Here is an 18,305-nt window from a genome sequence, read left to right on the forward strand (position 1 = left end):
CCTATAAAATGAAGTGTTACTATGGCAGCAAACAGTTGAGTCTACAGGAGTTCCTTTCTGGTATTCATGAATCCAGTTTGTTTTCATAGCGGGCAATAATGAATGAAAAATATTACTGTATTGTGTATACCTAAATAATTTCTGCTTCTACAGTGTGACAAGGAAGAATTATTTTCCAACACAGGGATAATTTTCCTACCCATTACAATTTGCTTTGTTTAAGCCACGATGAAACATTTTCACATGAAAGAGACTGATGTGAATTACTAGCATCACTGAGATTTATTAAGAAAATCTTCCATATCAGGCTACAGTTTTTCTTTTATATGTATCCAGGGAACTGCTGGCATTGTAATGTGTGTGTCTTCATCACTTTTTAAATCTCCTTCTGTAGGGAGATCCCCTTTGTAGGTAGAACCACGAGGTGGGAATCATACTTTAATCAGTACCATCTTATTCCATAAGCAGAGTCAAGGTCAGATTTAAATATAAATAACATTTTCAAAACATATAAAGTGTACAGCAAAAAAGTGAACCATCAAGGGACACTCAGACAGACATACAGACAGGCAGGCATATACACACAGACCTTATCTTCTTACAGGCAATCTCTATTATGAAGAAATGTTCCCAAATCAAAGTCACTGAGTAGAGATGAGCCACTATTTAAAAATAACAAAATACTATTCCCCATCTACAGTCAAAATCTCTACAGTCCTCTTCTAACTAAATAAGTGAGCTTCATTTTCACATAAGTTGTCAGGATGGTCCGCATATCAACGAAACCACAGGGGAAAAGGAAGTCTGGAAGGAACAATTTCAGTGAAATTAGGTTTTATCTGTGTATTGCTATAGTTCATTTTAATGACATGTTCTTCAGGAATGATTGGAGAGATTGCAGAAGATAAAAGCCTTTGCATAAATTCAACTAACACTAGAATCATAGCTGAGGAAGTTTCTTGGAGGAGAAGCAAAATGTTTTCAAACAAAAATAAGAAAAAAGTTGCCTCTTGAAAAAAGAAAAAAAAAGCACCTTTGGGAAAAACATTAGAAATAGTTAACATGATGCTCATAAGCAATAATGCTATCACACCAAATTTTCTCTGGCTTTATTTTCATTTTCAGATCAATGTTCTTATCAATGTTATGTTAATGATTTGACGTGAAGTCCATCCTTGGGGCACAAAGTGGTATATACATGATGACTTTCATCCATCGTGTTTGAAAATAACCTTAATATCTAAGAGGTTGTGGGCTGTCCACGATGTGTCCACAGGTGGCTGGTAGGGCCTATACGGGCATGAAATGTTCTGCCACATGTCAGACAGACATATGTGGAGATCATTGTTGCAGCATTTGCAGCTCTGGCTTTGCGGAGTCCTTGATTCTCTTGTGCTATGGTTGTTCTTCTGTCCTCAGATGTCTGGCAGCCTTGGCGGATCAGCATGCACCATGTTGATTGATCTTGTGCCACGTTTTCCTAGGAGGTGGTATCGATATCCAGGGACTTGAAGGAGGCTTTCAATGTATCTTTTTATCGCTTCCTTCTTTCCCCGTGTGAGCACTTTCCTTGAGACAGCTCACCCTAGAGGAGCTTTTTGGGGATGCGATGGTCTGGCATCGTTGCAACATGGCCTGCCCAGCATGTCTGGGCTTTCATCAGTATGGTGTGAACTTATGGCAGGCCTACTCTGGAGAGGACTTCTGTGCCTGGCCCCTTGTCCTGCCACCGGATCCACAGAATTCAACAGAGGCAGGTGGCATATACATTATACATACATCCATACATATCAGTAGTGAGTTCCGAGAGCTATGGACCGGTGGCAGCTGGGAGCATCAGCCACCATACCGGCACAGTGTTCTGGTGGGCCACCCGCCTGCCCGCATTCCTTATCTCTTTTTAAGGAAAATGGGTCAATTGCGCACTTGTGCACAGCATATGGCACCTGCATGTATGTGCGCATGCGTGCGCAGCACTTGTGCCTGTGGTGGACAGCATACTAGTTGTGATGGGATCCAGAACCCATCACTAATACATACATACATATACACATACCCATGCACATACAATATACATCAGAGGGAGAAGGAGGAGAAGTGGCTTCTCTTGGGCAATGAGTAGTAACTTAGGAGTATGTAGTGATTCTTTGGTTTTGTATAATTTATTTTCAAATCCACAAAACTGTAACACTGATGAAAAAACTAGCAGTTGCCTCTGAGCAAACTAATTCCCATGGGAAGAAGACCCATTACTGACACAATAAAATAGTGGATTTTATCTATTCATTGACTTGAACTACGTTCTATGAACTCTGGGACCTTTTCAAGAGGGTTGGAAAGTCAGTTGGTTTTAATCTTTTGTCTTCTATGCGGCAGTGATAAGAGACCACATGCAGTGCCTGACATTTTCAATTTATAGATGTCTATGGAATTTGGGGTGAAAAGAACTTTCTTAAGCCAGAATGAATTGCATAAGAAAAGGAAGCACTTAATTCAGAAGAAAATGGAGCATTGTGTCTCGAAACTTATTATTCTTTTAGCTAAGGGGTGTTCAGGGGACTATGATCTCCAGAAAATGGCATCAGTTTTCTAACAGAGAAATAGTTCAAAAGTAAAAATGCTTCTTAATAATTAAACTGAAACTTAAATAGAATCATTAAGAATTTAGCGCACAAAAACTAGAAATTGCTAAACTGATTTGCAGAGATAGGTCTGCAAAAACTTTTTTTCAAGAGCTGTTTTGGTTATTCCACGTAATCTTTATGTTTTTTTGTGCACTGAATCCAAAAATGACCTCCATTTTGTCATAGAACATCACATCTATTTTCATTTTCATAAATGAAAATAGACTTATAAAATTAAAGTTATTACAATAATTCAAAACCCTTTTTTGAACCGAAATGAGCTCACCTACACACACTAAACTTGATTCTTCTTCCTTATGAGGCTCCTCTTGGTTCATTTACGCTTGTGAGTAGCATCTGGAATGTCTCTCTGAAGCATCCAACAGGAGTCTGCCATCATTGTAATGCTCCATTTTCCCTGGTATCTCCTTTGCATCTCTTTAATGTCTTGTTGGAATCATTCACCTTGTTCCTCACCCACAGCTCCCAAATTTTCAGGAAAGTAGTCAAGGTGGGACTGGAGGAAATGCACTTTCAAACTCATCAGGCAACCTAAAGCTTGAAATGCTTTCAGCATTCTTCCGACAATCTTTTTGTAGTGAGGATCTTTGTTATTGCCTAAAAATTTCTGTAAGACTTCTTTAAATGCAATCCACCCTTCTTTTTGAGGATCCGTCATGGTATTGACAAACTCTTGATCAACTATAAGCCTTCAAATGTCTGGTCTGACGAACACACCTTCTTTCAAATTTTGCCTCTCATAGGCATGGAAACAGTGACCAAGTATTTGAAGCATTCTCCATCTCTTGGAAGTGATTTTACGAATTGCATCATCAATCCCAATTTTATGTGGAGAGGTGGTAGAAGAACTTTATCGGAAGGTACCAAAGTTTCTCGGAGGACATTTTTTTCACTGACTGTTAGCACCCTCGGCTGCCAACTCTTCTTGGTCCAATGATTTTGTCGGTCTCAACTGTCCCATAGACACAGAAAACAAGGGTATTTAGTATACCCAATTTATTGCCCGAGCAGCATGCACAAGACCTTCAAGTCCTCACACACTTGCCAACTATGGTCTTCATATTTAAGTTTACCAATTCCAAGTTCTTGTAGGTTTCCTTCAAGTGTACGGAGTGACCTACAGGTATGGAAGTGTAAAAACCGCTGTGGAGTAAAACTGCTTTGAGACTTCTTTTTGAAGAATCTATAAAAAGACGTCATTGCTCTGAATCATATCATGAGGGGATTTTAAATTGACCCATCAGACTTTCGACATCGATGAAATAAACCAACTTGTCTTCCTGAATGAAGTAAGGAACAAACTCCTTTTCACGATGTCTGAACCATGAAGATGACACTCCTGGCAACAATAAATTCCTGCTTTTCAGCCTTGATCCAAGTAACTCAGCAGCATCTTTGGGAAGATTCAAGTCTCTTACTAAATCATTCATCTCCTCCTGAGAAAACAATTTTGGTCTTGTTTCATCTTCAAAGTCAGAACTTGATTTGTCATCTGGTTCAGGTACGACTTCACCTTCATCAGAGCTAGCTATTCCAAGGTAGCAGGGGGCTTGGGTACTGGTATATGTGTGCCATGGGAGATGGGACGAATTGCTGAGTGAAGATTGGGGTATGAAATGGAATGCTTCCATTTGGAATTAAACCCTTTTATATCGCATGAACAAAGGTAACAGTCATCACTATGGTTTTTTTGCCAAGAGCCGAGGTGGCGCAGTGGTTAGAGTGCAGTACTGCAGGCTACTTTAGCTGACTGCTAGTTCGGCGGTTCAAATCTCACCAGCTCAAGGTTGACTCAGCCTTCCATCCTTCCGAGGTGGGTAAAATGAGGACCCGGATTGTTGTTGGGGGCGATATGCTGACTCTGTAAAACCGCTTAGAGAGGGCTGAAAAGCCCTATGAAGTGGTATATAAGTCTAACTGCTATTGCTCTCGCCATACCAATATTTCCATTTCCAATAATGGAAATATTTTTTCTTACCCTTGAACCAGTTTTGGAGGTCCTCAACACACAGTTGCACACTTTATGAGGTGCCCAAACTTTATCTTGATCTCCAATTTTTAATCTAAAGTATGCAAAGTATACTTTTTTCACAAAGTCTGTAATGTTCTGCCATTGCTTCAACACTGTATATTCACCACAGATGAAACAGAAACTGTCTGGCGAATTAATACACTTTCGCCGAGCCATAACATAATGGTTGAAGAATGACGAGCTAACATGAATTGCTTAGGTCAGACCAAAGGTGGCATAGTTCTAAGTTGTCTAAGCCCAAATGTCATAAGGTGTTCTATTGCAATCAGAGGAGTGGAGCACTCTTCTCATGAAATACCTCTGGACTCGCTCAATTGTATTATTGTCCATTATACAGTGTAGATTCCAGGCAGATGAGCTTTTATTCAAGAATTGGTCCAGCAAAAGTTTCGTACACTCTGGTTTGCAGTACAATGTTGTACAATGCCATAACAAAATTCCTTCAGATCAATATATGAAGCAAATGGGGGAAATTACAGCCACACACCCACACAGACCATGCTCTCAATTTTTGTCTGATTACCATACTTTTCGGAGTATAAGACATACCTGAGTATAAGATGTACCAAGGTTTTGAAGAGGCAAATTAAAAAAAAAAGTTTTTGCACTCTGCAAACCTCCCCAAAACGGCCTGTTTTTCACGAAAACAGGCCCATTTTTTTTCTTTAAAAAAAGGGCATGAATAGCTCTTAGAAGGCTTGTAGAGTGTTCCTGGGCGCGGGGATGAGCAAAAACAATTGTCAATAAAAGGGTATTAGGAAGCTTATAGAATGGTCCTGCGGCCTGGGAAGGCAAAATTGAGCAAAAAAACCAGGCCCTTTTTTGCTCATTTCTCTCCTCCCCAGACCCCAGGAGCTCTCTGAAAGCTTCATACAAGCTATGCACAGCACTTTTGGTGAAGAGGGGGGAGTTTCGGGAGGCAAAAATGCAATATTCAATGTATAAGACACACCCAGATTTTCAGTCTTTTTTGAGTGAAAAAGATGCATCTTATATTCCAAAAAAATCCAGTATTTTCAGAAGGAAAAAGGTGGGCAGCTGAGAGAAGAATATAATGGTTTGAACCTGTCAATATCACTCTTCATATATTAAAAGTCCCACTGAGACTCCTGAACTCTTGAGCATAATTAAATAGCCCCTTATTTCAAATACATTACTCTGTATTTCAAGATGCTAACCAACTATTTCGGCAAATAGCTCTTGATAAAGACCTGTAATTTTAGTTATTGCAGCTTTGTGTCTTTTAGAATACTGTTCAATCTCACAGTTTGTCATCCACTGCTGGGTCTTATACTGGATCTAGTATAAGATGGTATATCAGGAAAAAACCCTAAAAAAGAAACAACAACAACAAAAGTCAGGCAAAAAATAATCCTGTGCTCTGTCATCTTCTCTTTGAAATGCTATCAAGAATTTTGTCTAATTAAAATGCCAGCCAGAGAAAAACAGTCAAATGCTGTTTTTCTGGTTGTAAGTCTGTAAATAAACTTAGAGCACAATGAAAGCAGACTGTATGCAGTATGCATTTCCATCTTCAGCTGCCTAGCCATGTGCAAATTATTAATTTGATTTAAAAGGAGGAGAAAAAGGGGGAAAGGATTTGTTAAATTTGTTTTATGGTTACAGTATTTCTTTTCACTTATTCTGCTCTAGGGTTTAAGCCAGAAATCACCAACATTTCAGACCTCAGGGACCACTAAATTCATAATTTTAAATCCCGCAGACCCACTAATATGATTTTTTTTAAAAAGATAAATACATTTATAAATGTATTTATAAATGCCTAGTGAGGAGAATGGGCATGGCCAGCACAGGAGGCAGTCCTTCCCTTCCCCAGTCACCTCATGACTGCTTGGCCCCTTAACCGCCACCTGTGGCTCAGATGAGCCAGCGAGGGCCAGGAGGTCTGTCTCTGCAGGTGCCTGGAGATGTTTCCAGTGCATTCTTGCTAGCCCCAGCCCTGCCGATGGTGCCAGAACCTTGCATCCAAGGGCTCCTCTCTTCCTCAGCTCACTTTGTGGCTCTGGAGCAGGTGATGACCACAATTTGTGCTCCGCCAGTCCTGGAGCTCAGGTATTGCTCAGGTTGCTGCTACAATGAGGCAGAAAGCCATGCGGCCCATTGGAATCAGTTCCTCCCCCTCCCCCCCCGGCTGCTGCTGATTGAGAAAAGGATGATTGTGTGAAGTGTGGGCTTATGGTAGAAGTAAGAATTTCCAGCCCTCACTGGCTCAGCTGATCCATGGGCTGCGCAGCCATGAGGTGATTGTTCTCATTGCCTTCTGCACCTAAAAATGTAAGACCTACCCGAAAATAAGCCCAAGTGCTTATTTTCAAGCCTAAAAGAAGTCCCTAGGAAACATGGTAATAAAACGTAAATAATGCAAATAATGTCCAGATTATTTTGCAGACCAACAAAATTTTCTCGTGGACGACCTGTTGGTGACTACTGATTTAGACTATAAACAGGGAGATAAGGAGTTTTGCATTTGGGACATGCAATGCCTCAGATGAGACTCTAGAACAACACTTGGTAAATATGCAGTTAGCAGCTATTTGCAACATTTTAAGGTAACTGCGTATTTTCATGGGATGACATACATCCTGTACCTAAACAGCTCCTTAAACCTAGCCTTACTACCACAACTGGCAAGGTAGATGTTAAGTGAATTGTGCTTGACTTTGTAAACTTTTTTTTATCATGGTTGTTAGGCACGCTGCAGTTGTTAAGTGATTCATAAAGCTGTTAAGCAAATTGGGCTTTCCCCCACTTGGTTTTGCTTATTGGAAGCTGTCTAGGAAAGTTGCAAATCATATAACCCAGGGATGTTGCAACTGTCATAAATAGATGCCAAGTGCCAAAATTTTGATCAAGTGAACAGAGGACTCTGCAATGGCTCTAAATGGAAGGACCAATTGATTCCCCCCCCCTCCCCAACACTGTTTTAACTTAAAATGGTCACTAAACAGTTGTAAATTGTGGTCTATCTGTGCTGTTAGCAAATCCATAAAGAGCACCAAAAAATGGCAATGGATCAGTTTATTGGTATTCTGGCATAAACCTGTTTTACTTCTAGTGGACTTCTCAGTACATTTTTAGATTAAACCATTTTTAAAAAGGTTACATGGAAAAATGGTATTCAAATATGCATCTGAATCCATATTCCTATGTATTTCATAAGAAATAAATGTATTTAAATGCATATTTGAATACCATTTTTTCATTATTGTTAATCTAAAAATATGTGTTTCATATATTTGATCTGGAGGTTTCAAGCAAGAACTATGATGAAAAGTCTAGAAATAAATAAATAAATAAATCTGCATATTAGTTGGGACAGATACACATAAAACTTCTAAATATGCAGTCAATTAAAAAAATCAGATTATAGAATCTCTCTCTCATAAAGATTCTGAAAAGTTTTCAAGACTATAATAATAAACCAGAGATTCATGCTCCCAGCTGCCATTAATAGAAGTAGCATGGTAACATACCATGACATAAAGCCACTTCTGTTATATGCATGTCATGATGTTGCACACATGTCTAAATGGTTGGGATTTGTGGTTGTAGAAAGTCAGCACCCAACCCCCAGAAAAATGAAATATTTTGGGAAATATTAAAAAGGTAGAATATTATATTTCCCCAGAAACGGAGAAACATTTTTTTTAAGAGGCAGGAAGCCGATTCAGTCCTTCTTAATAGTCATCAGCAGATATTTTTTGCCCATTAAATAAAATTGGGTCAGTCTATCCACAAAACAAAAGAACTGCAGCTCCAGGATGATGGGATTAAGAACAGGACATAACCCTTCAGGACATAAAAGGATTAGCCCACTGCCATTTAGTACAGTGGTTCTCAACCTTTCTAATGCTGTAACCCTTTAATACAGTTCCTCGTGTTGTAGTGACCCCCAACCATAAAATTATTTTCACTGCTACTCTATAACTGTACTTTTGCTACTGTTATGAATCATAATGTGAATATCTGATATGCAGGATGTATTTTTATTGTTGTAAATTGAACATAATTAAAGCATAGTGATTAATCACAAAAACAATATGTAATTATATATTGTGAAATTTTTATTTCTAATTACAAATCAATGAAATTTTGACTTGAAGCATGGTGTAACTTTGGTTTTCCTTGCCTAAGTGTTAAGACTTTACTCTACTTCTATTCCCCTCTTCTTTGGAGCAGCAACTCAGATATTGGAAGACTGCTATCATATCACCCTTAAGTCCTTCTTTTCATTCAACCAGAGATACCCAGTTGCTGCAACTGTTCTTCATATGTTTGAGCTTCCAGTCCCCTAATCCTCTTGGTTGCTCTTCTTTGCACTTTTTCTAGACTAGAGTCTCCACATCTTTTTTATAGAGGCAGCCAACATCTTGTCTGTTCCTAAATGTTGGGTTTCAAAAGAACCAAATCCTGGAGGCTGGATAACCTTGGCTGCTATACAATCATACACACACATACACAGAGAGACACAGTGGCTTTATTCCCGCAGCCCCCTTAACTAAGTTGCCTGCAGCTGCATTCACAAACTAGCTTACCCTACCTGGATGGATCTTCAACCTGGTTTTGGTTTTTTTTTGCAGGAGTGCTCTTTTTTTATTAACAAATTTTTATTTATTTTTGAACAAAGACAAACAAACATAAAAATAAAAAAATCTTCCATTTCAAATTATAGAAAGTGTGTCAGTTGGTTACAGTATTTTCATGCATCTCTTCCATAGTCATCACCTGCTTTTCATATCAAATCAAAAGGGATCGCGATCCACAGGTTGAGAACTGCTGATTTAGTAGAATACACAGAGCTCATTATATTGCATAATTTCTTAAGGGCATTTCAGACATTGCATCATTCCAGAGCAGTCCAAATTTCAACCAAACTTAGGAGCTCAGAAAAACATCTAGGAATTGCATTTCCTCTTTTACCTATAGAGCCGGCTATGACCCCTACATAGGAATCTGACAACAGCCAATAGAATACATGTTCTTGCACAGGAACAGGAAGTTCAAGTGCAAAGCCCAAAGAAGGTATAAAAACCCCTTATTTTCAACTCCATTTTGTCAGCAGCCTAGAACCACAAACCCATGCGGTTCGGCTTCATTGATGAATGGACTTTCTTTCCAATCAGCCTCCAGCCTCCATTTTGTCTTTAGTGCCTTTTTCCCAACTTGGAATTGGAGCTTGATATTTCTTCCCACATGGCATACCCAATTGTCATTATCATGATTCTGATGATGCAGGTGGTAACTATGGATGCTCATGCCTAATTCCAGACTTGATTTTGTTCCATTTTACAGTTCTTGGATGAGAAGCAAAACATTAAAAAAAAAAAAACAACCCAAGAAAATCCAGTTGCCTTTTCCCTTTTGGTTTCAAAATTTGGGATAATTTCTGACTACATTGCTCAAAATTTTCCTTCTTTCTCTTTCTCTTGCTAGTTCCATACTTTAAAGCCAATAACTCATTACCAGCAGCTCATCTAAACTGAAGCCAATGAAAAAATATTATTTGACATTAATATGGCTTGAATATATAGTAAGAATATATGTTCTGTGTTAGAATACAATGATATCCTTCTACAGTTTCACAAAAATAGTAATTTTCCATTGTAATAGAATGCCATCATTATCAGCACAGAGGGGTGCCTTTAACTAAATTTCTCAGAGAACTATTATTACAGTTGTATTTTTCATTTCTTTGCTCATGCTATATTTTAATACACAGAAATTACTTTTTTAACAATGCCTTCTATTTAAAGAGCTGAAGGAAGAAAATGAGATAATTTAAGCAGTGTTGTATCTATATGGCTGATAGCATCCAACTGTAGAGATTTTGGAATACAAATGATGTGAGAGAGGAATGTATATATTTGAATCTCCCCTATGAAATGGCAATACTCTTTCAACTTCTTTTTAACAAATTAGTATCCTTAAATCTCCCCAAATTGCTTTCTATAAAGCAGGATGCTAAATCTTTAATGTGGCTTCTTAATCTTGTAATAGTTTAGTGGGTTGGCATCATTGTACCCTATGGAGTCCTGACATTATTATGTCCTTGCATCATAAGTTCTACTGTGTTATCTTTCGTAGAGAATCCTCCTCTGTTTGAACATTCTTGGTAAAGAAATGTGGGTGAACAGCATAATGTGCTGTTCTTGTGCTTATGAGACCTCAAGGGGTACGCATGTGTAAATGTTCTATATTCTATTGTACAATCTTACTAGTGAACAGTAGCTCTTTGATATTCCAGGCTTCAGTTAAACCTAATGGAAATATACGACAAAGGACTTTTTCCAGTGAAAAACATCATGAGAGAATTTCAAGCATTGGCTTTCTTTTAATGATGCTACCACAGTTAGCATGATAGTTATGTCCCTTAAGAAATTTTGGTACATTTCACCTTCTTTTGAGAAAATTCAAAGACATCTGTCCGTATCCCATGCCAATATTTTTAGCATGAATATAATGTTGGGAAATTTCAGTGTCATTTTGTTGCAGGACAAACTTCGTTGATTATGAACTTGAAAGATGGTGATTTTTGCTGGGGTTGCAGCAAAGTTGGATATAAAAACTATCTATTATAAACCGTTGATGGCCCTCATTTTCTACTGCTTGCTCATGACAGCTGATATTGTTTTTTAATGAAATAGTTTGTGAAGTACACAGCAGCCTTTTACATCAGATCTAAGCTTTTTATTCAGAATTTCATTCCAGTACTATAGAAAAATGGTGGAGAAATATTTCATGTGTGATTCCCTCCACCCAAATTAAAACATGTTACAATGAACAAAAAAAATCAAATACCTGTTCTACAGGAAGACATGCCATGATTCATAGTCCTTAAATTTTATATGCCATAGCATATTAAAAAGGGTACCATCTATTCCAGGGGTGTCAAGCTCAATTTCATTGAGGGCCGTATCAGAGTTGGGGGGACAGGGGGGCATGGCCAGGATGGGCATGGCCAGCTTGATAGCACATATGAGGGGTGCCTGTAAAGGCCCAAGCACTCTGCCAGGGAAAATGGGCTCCCAACCTCCATTTTCAGCTGCGATGGCCTCCTGAAACCCTCTGTCAGCAAAAATGGAACTCGGGAGGGCCGCATGCAGCCTTCCCAAGCTCAGTTTTCTCTGGTAGAGACACTGCAGGCCAGTCCTTCACTGTTTCCAGAGTGGCCCCTGCTCCGGATCCAGGTCCCAGGCCATGACTTTGACCCCACCCTTGATCTATTCCATTAGTATAAAAATATCTTAGTACTTTTTTTTTTTTTTAAGAGAGCTTTTTTATTTTTATTTTATTTTTTTTCTTTAAAAAAAACACAAACATGTCATCATTTGTCAATCATTAAGACATTGAAGTACAATTTTTTTTTGTTGTGTATACCCCTCCCTCCCTCCACCCCCCCATCCCCCCTCCTCCTTCCCCCCCCCGACTTCCCAGAACCCGTACACGGTATGGATTTTTAACTAGCACAGTCTAAAATCTATTGAGAGAAAAGAAATAAGTTTTTATAGTAAACCGCTGTCAAGCCATCTGTACCTGGTGCTTTCCCTGGCTTTAATTGCTTAATTACCTGCAGGATTTCCCCCGAGGTTATTGGTTGATTCAATTTTTGCCTGTGTTCTTCTCTAACTGAAGGTATTTTCTCCTTGTCTAAATATTTGTCTATGTCTAAACCATTAATTTTATCCCCTTTATACAGTTCTGTAAAAAATTCCCAGAAAGCCTTTTGAATCTCTTCCTGTTGGAACACCTCCTTCCCTCTGTAAATCAGTTTAGATATATTTCGAGTTTTCCTTTTTTTCCTAATCTGATAAGCTAACCATCTGCCAGGTTTGTTTGCATTACAAAAAGTATTGTGTTTTGCATATAATAAATTAGTAGCTACCTGGTCAGAGATCAACATGTCAAATTGAGATTTTAATATGTTAATAGTTTCCTTAACCTTTGTATCGTCTGGTTTCCTTGTTAACTCCAGCTCTTTTCTCTTAATTTCCTCTTCCAGTTCTGTTCGTTTTAACCCTTGCTTATTTCTATGTGTTTTATTTATATTCATCAAAACTCCTCTCATATACGCTTTGCTTGCATCCCATACAAATTCCATAGATGTACCCTTATTCATATTCAAAACAAAATATTCAGATAGTAATTTTTTACAATCATTAATATAGTTTTCATATCTAAATAAATTTTCATTCAGTCTCCAAAACCTTCTTGCCTGCACTACCCTTCCCAACTCCATCCAAACTGGGTTATGGTCCGAAAGGACTCTAGCTGCAATCTTTGTTTTCTTGACCCTAGAAAGCAAATCATTAGTGGTTAGAATAAAATCAATCCTTGAAAGGGATTGATGCCTGTCCGAGAAGAAAGTGAAGTCATATTCCTCTGCATTTCTTTCTCGCCAGATATCTCTCAATTCAAAATCATCCATAATGTCAAAGAAGGATTTGGGTAACTTTGCTCGCATCTTGGTATTTAGGCGGGAAATCTTCTTATCTCTCTTTCTAAGAGAATATCTTAGTACTTTTAATACAACACAATAGAGAGATAATCAATAATACAATAGGGAGATAATCAAATCTGTCTCCAGTATCACTGATTAATGGGAAGAAGAATGCTATGATATTTGTTAAGTAATGAGAATTGAGTTATCCAATCCTATAAACAGTAGAAGATTATCCTATCATCATCATGGAGCACGGCAATCTAACTTCTGCAAATAATAAATATGAATGAATAAGTAAAAATGGAACCATGTTGAAAGCCTGCTTAGAAGAAACGGGGTTTCAGAAACACAAAGCAATCTAAAAGGGTAAGTGTTTTTCATAATTGCTTGAGGATAGTATGACAGTGCAAAAAAAAAAAAGAAGATACAGCAGAAAGATGACCATTATCATCATGTTCAGTCAAGTTTCCAGCTGTGCCAAATGCTGCTTAAGATGTGCTTTATAGACAGAACAAAATATGGTTAGGTAGATACTGTGAAGCAGGATCACTTAGAATTAGAACCAATTTCGTTGTATTTAAGTACAATGACAATAAGTACATACATACATACATACATACAATACTTTAAAGAGCTTGGGTAATTTCACTCTTGAATAAAAGAGAGCAGCCAAGCAGAATTTATCAAGGGCAAATTTTATAGTCTGGGTCACTGCAATTTGTACAGGTTGTTATTTAAATTCCTGCGTAGGTAAGGACTATGGCAAGATCAGTAAAAGTGGATCCGGTGAGACTAGTGAACCAAATATCCATGTCAGCCTCTGCTTTGCTATTTGTTTTCGGCTGCCACTGAAACAGGGAGGGATGGTGGTATTTGGGAGGGGAAGATTTGGTACAGGAGAGATTGTTAAAAGGGAGTTTTGTTCTCACCATCTACTGCACATGCCGAAGATTGGTGTTTAGAATTGGTCAAGGCCAACCGTGCTTCATACCAACCTGATGATGCTCCTTGGAGATGAAACCCACATAACACCTGAGGGATTTGCAGATTGGACAATGGGATGGGGGTTACAGCGGGGAGGGAGTTGGACAAATATTGATATATATGATTTCGCACACTTTCCCCCCAGACCTTGCTTTACTTAGCTGCTATCTTTTCATAACCAGTAAAAGTACTCTTACTTCTGCAAAACGGAGTTAAGTGGTTTCTTTTTTGGTTGTTGAGGGAGGCTGGCTTGACAATCCATCTGGTTCAGTTCCAAGCCAGGAGAAAGACCCTGGAAACATGGAGGCTGATTGGAAAGATGGTTTATTGATGAAACAGAACCACATGGGTTTGTAGTTTTGAGCAGCTGACAAAATGGAGTTGAGAATGGAGGCATTTTAGACCTTTTGGGGGGATTTGCACTTGAGCTTCCTGTTCCTGTGCAGGAACATGTATTCTATTGGCTATTGTCAGATTCCTAAGGGGTCATGTAGGGGTCATGTCATGGTCAAAGCTGGTTCTATAGGCAAAAGGGGAAATGCAACTCCTAGGTGCTTGTCTGAGCTAATTTTATCAATCTTTTGTTTGTTGCTTATCTGAGTTTCTGCCTTGACCCAGTCTTCCTGAATGGATTACCAAATCTGTATTTTTAAAAGCTGGCCTCCTTAGTTTCTGCATCAGGCAGGGAAACTTGGGTTGGTTTTTGAATAGGCTGGCCTAATCTTTCTTAATGGGCACAAAATATCTGCTGGAGGCTATTAAGAAAGATTGAGTCTGCTTTCTGTCTTTAAAAAAAACATGTTTCTTCATTTCTCATCTAGGGAAATATAATATTCTGCCTTTTAAATATTCCCTAAATGTTTCATTCTTCTGTGAAGTAGGTGTTGACTTTATATACTAGCATGCTCAGAGATTATTTTCCTTCCAGAGTTCAACTGACATAACTCCATTCTTCCCCAGGTATGTTTACTGATTAATATATGTGTAAGGGTTAACTGAGCTATTATAAATTCAAAGGTGATTGTTTTGTAGCAGTGGTGGTGAATATAATATAACATATTGAGAATATAACAACCCAATAGGCAAATATTTATAACAAGCTGCTAAGTCTACAACTTTTTAACTTGAATCCATATACTAAAATTGTCTGTTTTCAAAATACCATTTCTTGCTTTTTCTATTTTGGAATAGTTAGGAAGATGTTCATAGATCATAGAACATATTCCAGGGTATGGTAGTTCAAGAAAGCAAGAGGATTTTCACATTCTCCTAGTGATCAACTGGGTCAATGATCTGACTGGCATGGACTGACTGGCATGGTAATCTCTCTGTTTTCTGGAGTCTGGGGTCAGCAAAAGAAGGGATTAGTGAAAGTTGTGGAGGGGGAAAACTGTTTTGCAGAGATTGGCAAGTAGAAATGGCAATCAATACTGGGAGCGTCTTTATATTTCAGCCATATTTTTTTGCAGAGCAATTCACAGCACACAATGTAACATGATATCTCCACTATTGTGTATCTATTAGATTTAATTTAATGGAATATTTCATCTGAGATGAAATCTTAAGCTCTTCAATTTCCAAAATAGTTTTGATTTTAGAAATTTATAATTTTTCTAATCATTTGTTGTTATAAAAAATGTGCATATTTTTACACATCTTTTCTTTTTCTTTTCTATTTATCAGGAATAGAATTCACCTCTCAGGAGCCGAGATCGGACTACAGTCAAATCAATAGATGTCATTAATTATAAGTAGAATGAATAAAAAGAAATATTGTTATGGGCAATCTGTCCTATCCATCCATTCAGATGTTAACATTGTGAATATGACTTAGGTTTTAAAAGAATGGAATATACAGAGTAAAATACAAGGATTCAATTATACCTTTGCTTTCTGGATTCTAATACTGGACAAACAGAAATATTACATCTTTGATTTTGCAATTTTTTAAAATTATATATTGATTAAAAGAAGATAGTTTCTTTTCTTTTCCAACTGAGGATTTATTTTCTGGAAAAGTGCATTGTGTACATTTATGGATTCTAGAGGGTGTCAAAATGTTGAATCTACCTGACAAATATGCTGCTCAATATTACTGGCTATCACGCTACTTCATTTCAGTACAGTGAATTATGCAGCAGCATCCACACTATAACATTTAGGAATGCCAGTTTGTGTTTCTTCTAGGGCAGTTCATATTGGACTTACTAATCATCAGTCCTCTTATTTTCTGAGGAAGTGGAAACTAACAGTGTTGATAGGAATCTTTATAGCACAAGTGTCACTTATCCATAAACTTAATCGAAGTTTTCAGGTAGTAAAGATTTCCTACCAGGATATGTACAAGAATGGAGGGTTAAAACTGCAACTACAATTATTTTCTAGAGGTTTTTCACCTAAATGGATGTTTCCAATCAGCAGTGATGAGGAAGACTGCTTAACCAATGGATTCCCAATAGGGATTATTGCAAGATTCAATTTTATCCTTACTATTATTTATAACATGTAGGAAGCCACAGGGAGAGATGATAAAATCAATTTGGAGTGAAGCATACACCATCTGTATGCTAATGATACTTGATTGTATACCACAATTCCAGATAAATTGGAGATAATGCGAAATTCTTGGTCTGGTGTCTGCAGACTGTGAGAGTCTGGATCTCAGTCTGGGAAACTGAGTCAACAGTAGAAGATAGAATAGAATAGAATAGAATAGAATATATTCTTTATTGGCCAAGAGTATATGCTCTCAGTGTACATAAACAGACAAGATACATTTGCCAAGAATCATAAGGTACAACACTTAATGATAGTCATCGATACAAATAAGCAATATTCCTAGGATAATCAAGACATGAGTTATTTACAGGCATTTGAGTGCTAATAAGGGAGAAGATATTCTTGGGCTAATCAAGGCATGAGTTATCAATAGCACTTTGAAGTGAGAATAGAAACAAATTGCCATCATAGAGCGTATTTAATTATTCCTGTCAAGGTCTTTTACAACCTTGGACATAAATAGGTGTTTCCAAACTCCATTTAGAGGCAGCGTATTATAGAACATGTTACAATAATCTATATGCTCTGTGTGCATCTTCGTAACTTTTTGTGTTACTTTGAATCCGTGGTTCTCAGCATTTTCTTCATATGACTTTCTTTAAGTGCACTTTGTGTCCATGGCCACGGACTCCCAAGACGTAAATGAAGATTTAAATCATAACATTTCTTAAAGTCTTCACTCATGCCCATGATGACATTGTGCTCCCCCCTGGGGGTCCATGGACCATAAGTTGAGAATCACTGCTTTAATTCGAAAGGTGTGTAAAACATCTAGAGTGTCAGGCCTGCAGCCGAATCCTTTTGGGATCTTTGGCCTGCACACTAATATTCTACTCTACTATGCTGTTTCATTAGTGGGGAATTAGAAGGGGGAATAGTAAAGAATAGAATGTGATGTTGTCAAAATAAAATTCCTTTCCAGAATCCAAGGTCATCCTTTGTCTCTGCACTTCTGCACCTGACCAGAACTGGATGGGTGGAACTGCCAGCATGGCAGTGGAAGATTGGGCCATGTGATGGACTTGTGGGTGTGGGGGCAGGATCTTGAACTTTCAACTGGGTGGGGAAAACCAGGAAGCTTTCAGATTCAGGTTTTCCCAGATGTGCCAACATGACTCTCTTAATAAATTGGAACTTTGAGTAATACTTTGCCTTGGACTCTGATTTACCATATATACTCGAGTATAGGCCGACCCGAATATAAGCCGAGGCACCTAATTTTACCACAAAAAACTGGAAAAGTTATTGACTCGAGTATAAGCCTAGGGTGGGAAATGCAGCAGCTACTGGTAAATTTCAAAAATAAAAATAGATACCAATAATGTTTTTGAATATTTATTTCAAAGAAAAACAGTAAACTAGCGGTGTATTCAATGAAATACTTCACTCACCTCATGATGCTGATGTCCCACTGTGATGATGATGTCCCGTGCAGCCGCGGGAGCAATGTCCCGCCTCCTATGACACACGGCACAGTGATTCCTATCATTGGATCACTGTACCAGAGGAGGTGGGACATCGCTATGTTGCTGTTTGCCATAACAAGGAGGAGGTGGGACATCGTTGCAGAGCGGCAGGAGGGGGAGGAAGGGGAATCGTAAGACAGCCCTGCATTACATTAGAA

General features: G+C 38.2%; 1 protein-coding gene across 1 annotated transcript in view; it reads left to right on the forward strand.

Moving 5' to 3' along the window:
* The window catches only part of SDHAF3 (succinate dehydrogenase complex assembly factor 3), a 98,959-nt gene extending 81,599 nt beyond the window's left edge, over positions 1-17,360 (forward strand). Inside the window, exon 5 of the mRNA XM_087712719.1 lies at positions 15,806-17,360. The gene's annotated coding sequence lies outside the window, so the exon portion shown is untranslated. The remainder of the gene's footprint in view (positions 1-15,805) is intronic.
* Positions 17,361-18,305: the final 945 nt, after the last annotated feature.

This window comes from Thamnophis sirtalis, unplaced genomic scaffold (assembly GCF_051295495.1).
Source record: "Thamnophis sirtalis isolate CommonGarterSnake01/CBP01778 unplaced genomic scaffold, rThaSir2_p1.2 scaffold_4, whole genome shotgun sequence".
Taxonomy (NCBI): Eukaryota; Metazoa; Chordata; class Lepidosauria; order Squamata; family Natricidae; genus Thamnophis; species Thamnophis sirtalis.